The 6922-nt window shown below is 41.3% G+C and overlaps 1 long non-coding RNA gene across 1 annotated transcript; it reads right to left on the reverse strand.

Moving 5' to 3' along the window:
* Window positions 1-304: 304 nt before the first annotated feature.
* On the reverse strand, window positions 305-2266 carry LOC143135184 (uncharacterized). Its single transcript, XR_012988839.1, has 7 exons — window positions 2217-2266; window positions 2040-2087; window positions 1899-1952; window positions 1732-1797; window positions 592-643; window positions 452-502; window positions 305-344 (listed from the first exon to the last, which is right to left on the reverse strand). It is a non-coding gene; the product is annotated as an uncharacterized LOC143135184 (long non-coding RNA).
* Window positions 2267-6922: the final 4656 nt, after the last annotated feature.

The following is a 6922-nucleotide window of genomic DNA, read 5'->3' on the forward strand; positions in this document are numbered from 1 at the left end:
TGGTTAGTGAAGATATAAACACCTGTTCAATGGAGACACACTGGACAGGTGCGTTTGTGATGCTCGGACTAAATAGAATTAAATACAATGCGTTAGAATTAATTAGTCTTGTCATTCATAAACCTTCTCATTCAATTGCTACATATGCATACCTTGAATAAAGGGTCATGTGGTTTACCAAGACCAGGCACCACCACCTCCTTAACCAAGGGATGTCCATCTAATAAATTGAGAAAAAACAGCTTCACATTATAGCCTAAATGTATATCAAAATAACAGCCAGATGTTTATGTCATTACCTGTGTGAAGTCAAATGTCCAATCAAATGTCCTATAGAGGGCATACTGTGAAATGGAGAAATCAATTTAGAAAAGAGAATTGGTAAAAAAATTTCAGACACACAGATCTACGAAACACACACACACACACAGTCTGCACATAAATAACTGACCATAAGCATGAAGATGCCACAGTCATCTGGCTCAGTCTGGCCTGGAACATTCTGCAAATTGAGAAATACAATTTCTTTGCCACTCCATAAAGCCTGAATGAAAGGTATGTAAAGACAGTTACTGCAGCCTTACTGCATACCTTGTTTTTTATAAGTTTCCAGTGGCCATTCACTAGCCCTGTTGCTATGGAGCTGAGGATGTAAGGTAGAACAATATTTAGGTGTTTAGACAAAGAGAGAACTTAATATAAAAAAAGGGGGGGGGGGGGGGGGCTGAGCTCGAACTGAACTTTTGTGAGAATGGTGTACAATGAGGGACCTTACTAACCACCACTGCCAATGTATAGCGCTTACCTGAATGATGCACGACAGCCATAACTAATGGTGCTCATGCACTCACTACACAGCTTAGGGTTAGCAGTAAGAGTATGAATGACACAGCCAATTAAAATGCCAATTACATCAGTCACAATATGGTTGAGTAACCTAGGCTTGACACATCAAGTGTACATAATGTAAATTGCCCCAAAGTCCCAGCATGTCCTTAAGATAAAATTTGGGATTTTTCTTCATGATTCATTTAACACTTGGACACCACTCACAGAGGCCATAGACAACAACCAAATGATCAATGGTAGCACAGTAGTTTGTTCGGCAAATGCAGGATTGCTAATTCATGCAGAACTGATTTTGACTTACATTTCCATTTTGGAGAGACCTTTACTCTCAAATGGTTTGTGGGGCCTTCTATACTCTGCTTTACATTGTGAAATGTTTTGGTTACTGTCTTTGACTTTGACAAGAAAGAAAAAAAAAACAAAGAACATGAGAACAGACCTTCAGAACGTGAAGGTTTAACCTCCTTTGAACAGTATGTGGAACACAGAGCTAGTGAGCGGTGCGCGAGCTAGCGAGGAGCGGAGCAGATGGAATTTTTTTGGAGCGCGGAGCGCTTTTTAATTTAGAGACCAGAGCGGCCGCCTGATACCACTCCAATTTTGCTCCGATACGGCTCACACCACGAGTCTGAAGCATCAGCTCCACTCACTTGCTCTGGTGGAACATAAGATGGAACATTGAACAGTTCCAATATCTCCTTTATTAAACCTGAATACAGCTAAAGTCTGCTCATCCCCAGAACCAGTAGGGTCAGCCGAGTCTAGCAGATACATCCAGCAAAGCTTGGGCATCAGAAGCTGTGAATTACAAAGTGTTGAGGCAGTCCATACCAGTTAGTTTGTGTGTGTGTGCATGTGCGTGTGCGTGAGCGCATTACTTACACATAGGGACCAGTGTCCTTGTTTCCATATTGGAAAAATGAGTATGTCTTTTGATGCTCCATCTCCCTGTAGTTGTCCAAGCAAATATGAACAATAATCCACTTTCCACAGTAACACTGTTTAGTCAAACAAATTATTAGTTATTGGAACATTACCAATTGACTTACAAGCATGCTGGTAGATGCATCATGTGGTGCACTGACTGCATACACATCCTTCCCCTACCAAGTAAAAGGTGATTAGACTGGGTGATCATAAAATACCCTTCATAGTGTTTGATTTAATCCTCATCAAATGGTTCCACATACCTTCAACCTCCCCATATCACAAACAACTTGCAAGCACATGTCGACAATCTAAAGAAAGACGTGAAAGGGAATATATATGTAAGTACGACTCGGGACAAGTAAGACAAAATATTACAAGACACATATAATACATATACAACACATAAGAATCCATTACTACAGTCATACTGTACTTACAGTTGCTTCAATTGCGTTATGGTTCTCCCATAATGATCGCAACTCCAGAGGCAGATCCAACCAACCTTTAAAGTAAAATATACAATGGCTATAAACCTCAACATTATAAAACAAATGCATCATGTATATTGATGACTACAGGGGATATTTTAAGAACTATGTACATGTACTGCAATTGGATGTACCTGTACTTCTGTTGTTGGAAAGAGGTGTTTCAAATGAGGCAGTCCATAACAGTTTAGCCCACACACTGACAGATCTGCAGGAGCTGCTAGTGGGGCTGTGGGGCTAGATGGTGGGCCTGCAGGTGAGCCGGTGGGGCTAGATGGTGGGCCTGCAGGTGAGCCGGTGGGGCTAGATGGTGGGCCTGCAGGTGAGCCGGTGGGGCTAGATGGTGGGCTTGCAGGTGAGCCGGTGGGGCTAGATGGTGGGCCTGTTATGTCTGTGGGAGCTGCAGGTGGTGATGTTATTACAGTAATGTAAAAGTGTAAGGTCAAAAAAGCGAAAATGCTGGAGTTAACATTACTTAAACTGTCTAATTGAGTCAATACACTTACCAATTACTGTCTGCCCATTACTATCAATTATGATGTCCACTCCTCCAAAGTTTTTTTTCATGCCATCAATTTTGATTATATTTCTTCTTGTGTTGTAATTATTGATAATGTTCCTCATCAAAAACACATGATTAGAAGGTGTCATCATATTTAAAAAAAAGTTGTTTTTGCGCATCCCTGCGAACAGCTGCTCGGCACATTGACTATTAACCCAGCCTCGCAGTTCAGGCACCAGCTCCACCTTCCTGAGGGCATCTTTGGGGTCCTTGGTGTTGTTCTCATGGAATCTGTCATACAGAACATAGTGCTCCGCAGATCCTGTGACCGGATGTCCATTAGGATCACAAACAGTCTTTTTTGTGAGCAGCCATGGAAGGCTGACCTGTGCACTACCACCTTGTGCTGCCTCCAAATGCTCTTCTGTTGGCTCTAGCAGTCTGCCATCATGAGGCTTAAAAGTTTGGGGCTGCCTTCCATTTGTATGAGCTGCCAGCCCCCTGGCAAAGTCATACAGGCTGATGTTTGGAAGGTGTTTCATAGAGAGAAGAATGTCCGCGTAGTCTCGCGGGCTCTCTGCCCTTAAATTAAATTTAATTCCGTAGACCACAGCACAAGGGCAGGTAACCACAGCCCATCCACCTTACAAAACAAAATCAAATACATTATACATGTTGAGGAAGGCGGTGTAAAAGCCAAACAGAAATGCATCATTCAAATACCACAGGCTACACATAGGTGGCTACAAAGGCCTCTAAACCAATTCTCTCTGTCTTCTGATTGAAAGGACAAGTGTGCCTTTACCCAATTAGCCACATCACAGAAGCTCTGCCTGTACGTCAGTGCTATCCCTATGATGTAATCCTATCAGTTGTATGTTGTCAATGTGATAATGGCACCAACCTACCAGATGCTCCCCAGATTTGCGAAAACGCTTTGTCATAGGTTGCCCTTGACTGCATCTGCTGTTGGAGGCGAGTGACCAGGTCCATCCTCGACCCCCTAGAGTCAACCCCACATCTCTGGCAGAGAGCACGTACAGCATCCATCTGAGGAAAGATTGGGCACTTTGACAAGATTGAAGAGAAATAACAAAAAAACACAGCTTTGCAATGGTAGACCTTGCGATTACCTTCAGCTTTAAAAGTTCATCAGTCAGTCGCTCCTCTGTCACATCAAATTCCTGTTGCGAGTCTTGGGCATGGGAGAGCTGACTGACAGGCAACACCTTTCTGTATTCCGTATTTAATACCATGTCAGAGGCCCTGGTATGTGGGCCAACCCAGGGAGCCCAGTTGTGGTAAGAGGGCGGTACAACAAATGGGTTGCTCCTGTTGCCTAATGAGAGTCAAGTGAACAGAACTAGAAATGATTGAATCTTTACATTTGCTATGTTTTTTCATTTACATCACTACGTAAATCCTTACTTGGGATAAGTCCACGGCTGATGATTTCCAAAGAAATCTTGTGCCAAAATTGCTCGATGTTAACTTCGCCCCCATAGTCAGGCGGTGGGTCCTCAATGCTGCTTACTAAGAGAAATAACATGACATCTGAACTGCTGTCTGTGACATGTAAGTAGGACATTTGCTGCATTGCAGAATTGGCATTATTGTGAATACCAACTTACCAGGCATACTAAATACTCCCTTTTTGTGGAGGTCCATTACCACCACAGCCGGGTGGTGGCCACAGGATACACATGAAAATGTGTACTTGTGATCGCTCAGGGCCTCAAAACTCAGGTAGCCCTGTAGCACACGCTGTCTTGCAGGGAACCGCTTCCCACATGTAGCCTCCAGTACCTCTACAGCACTCCCCACTGCCTGATGACTCTGGTAATATAGAAGCAACATTCAAAATCAGTTTGCAAACTTGTCTTCATTGGAATAGATAGATAGATAGATAGATAGATAGATAGATAGATTATTGATCCCCAAGGGGAAATTCAAGGTCTCAGTAGCATACAGACATCACATGCACTTAGAGCAGAAAAAGTAATATATAATATAAGTATATAAATATAATACAAGATTTTATGATTGCTGTAATAAAATAAAACTGCTGGAGGTACCTGGAGGGTGTTTCTTAGGAATATACACAGCTGCAGGGACATCAGGATGTGGTCGTCAAAATTGTGCAGCCCATCTGACCATTCCTGATAGCGATACACCATGCCACACCTGTGGCAGTTCCTCCTGTAAGTCGAAATCCCTAACGAAACCAAGTGAAAAGTAGTCATGTCAGCCACAACACAGAAAATTATCAATGTCATCAGTCTTTTTCTATATTGTATGTTCAAGAGTTTAGGCCTATGTTTATCTGTGTAAAAGAAAGGCATATTTACCCTCCAACACATCGGTGATGGTGAGAATTTTAGCTTTCGCTGTGATGCGCACTGGCTCACTGAGAGGTATGCAACATTCCTCACAAACTACCTCTTCTGGCAGAAGATTTTGTGGGAAGCCCCCGGTCTTCAGGACGGCAGAAGGAACCTCACTGGGAATTCTTTTTCTTTCCAACTTGCTGAACATGTCATACACTCTATATTTTTCTTTATCTTGTATAGAAATATGATAAAATTGAATTTCATTCACATAAAAATGAATTTAACGAATTTCCGTATACATTTGGAGAGGATTTTCAAAGACTGTTCATTACCATATGTATTTTACATAATTTGATAGATCTGACCCTTCTGATTACAATGGTATGTATATCCCATTGATGGCATGTATTATACTCAAGAAATAAGGTTTTTTGTGTAAGGAGGTCATCCAGCACCAAAAATGGAATGTTGGCACGGGCACGAAAGGGTTATAGTGCGTTGATGTTGAAGACTATATATGTGTATAATACAGAGACTTTTGGATATGGTACTGACGTAAAACTACTTGTATTTGGACGTGGGAGGTAATGCTAACTCATTTGTTATTGTTGCAAGGCGCTAGCAGCGGTCACCAGTGTCGCTTCAGCACGCCATTGCACATTACATGTGTGGTTAATGCCAAGTAGTGCTTTAGATAATACAATTATTGAAGTAATAGGTTCATGATTAATATGTAGACTACATGTGGAGAATACACTGCAGACGTCCGAATTTGTTATTAGGACGTAATAATCCCTTGAAAGAGAGTATAACTACATGTAACATTAAAAAGGACATATTTACAATTACGTTATTAAGTCTATACATTTAAAATAATCAGATAAACTATTTTGCATGCATAGCAAGACAACAGTCACTTTAGTATGAAATATGTTTTATTTTGTATACACAGCATCCACAAACACAGATGTTGCTATTAATGTAGGCAGTTATGTCAGTCAACAGGAACATGTTTCAACCCTACAGCTCACACTGATGCGGAGGTGTAGTCTACGTGATACGCAGGACTTAAGTATACCCACTTAAAAAGCATCACCATCTCAGGAGAATAAAATAGGCAAGGGTATTCATTAACATGTGGGGCTGATCACAGCTAACTAGACTAGACTAGCCTACACCACTGCACCATATGGGATTATCTCTATTGATTGTAATAGGCATATTGATTGAAATAAGATTAACGCGACTATGTTATATCCCTAGAATTACAGCTAGCTGGAATCTAGCTCTTACCTTTCAACTCAAAAGCCATTCTGATCGTCGGATCCAGCGCTCCATCTATGAATTGCAGGACTGTCACAGTCAGAAGCTTCATACGAGTGGGTCCAGGTCTGCATAGAGTGTGACTGCTGCGCAAATCTGAATCTGAATCTAAACGGATCTGGCACAGATGTAAATACCGTCTAGGTGTACACTGTATGGACCAATCGGATGTGTTTGTTCTCTGTTTTATGTGTTTTTTATATAACATCCAATAGTAATTTGTTTAATGTTTAATGCCCGCGAAATCGTGAGCTCTCTGAATATTCTATAACCTCACGAGAGGAGCCGATCGCTCACGATTTCGCGGGCATTAAACATTAAACAAATTAGGCTACCATTGGATGATATAACATTCAAATAAACATAAAGTTGAATGTAGCAGCTAATCTAACATAATATCAAACATGGATTGAATCGGATTTAATAAGAAGTTTTAATTCAACAGGCCAACTAGTTTAAGTAGCCTATACAAACGGCTGCGCTGTGTTTAGTCACAGAAA

The sequence above is a fragment of the Alosa pseudoharengus genome, unplaced genomic scaffold (genome assembly GCF_046254945.1).
Source record: "Alosa pseudoharengus isolate Yale_2024_CS ecotype anadromous, Long Island Sound unplaced genomic scaffold, YU_APseudo_1.1 YU_APseudo_1.1_scf_2, whole genome shotgun sequence".
Lineage (NCBI taxonomy): Eukaryota > Metazoa > Chordata > Actinopteri > Clupeiformes > Clupeidae > Alosa > Alosa pseudoharengus.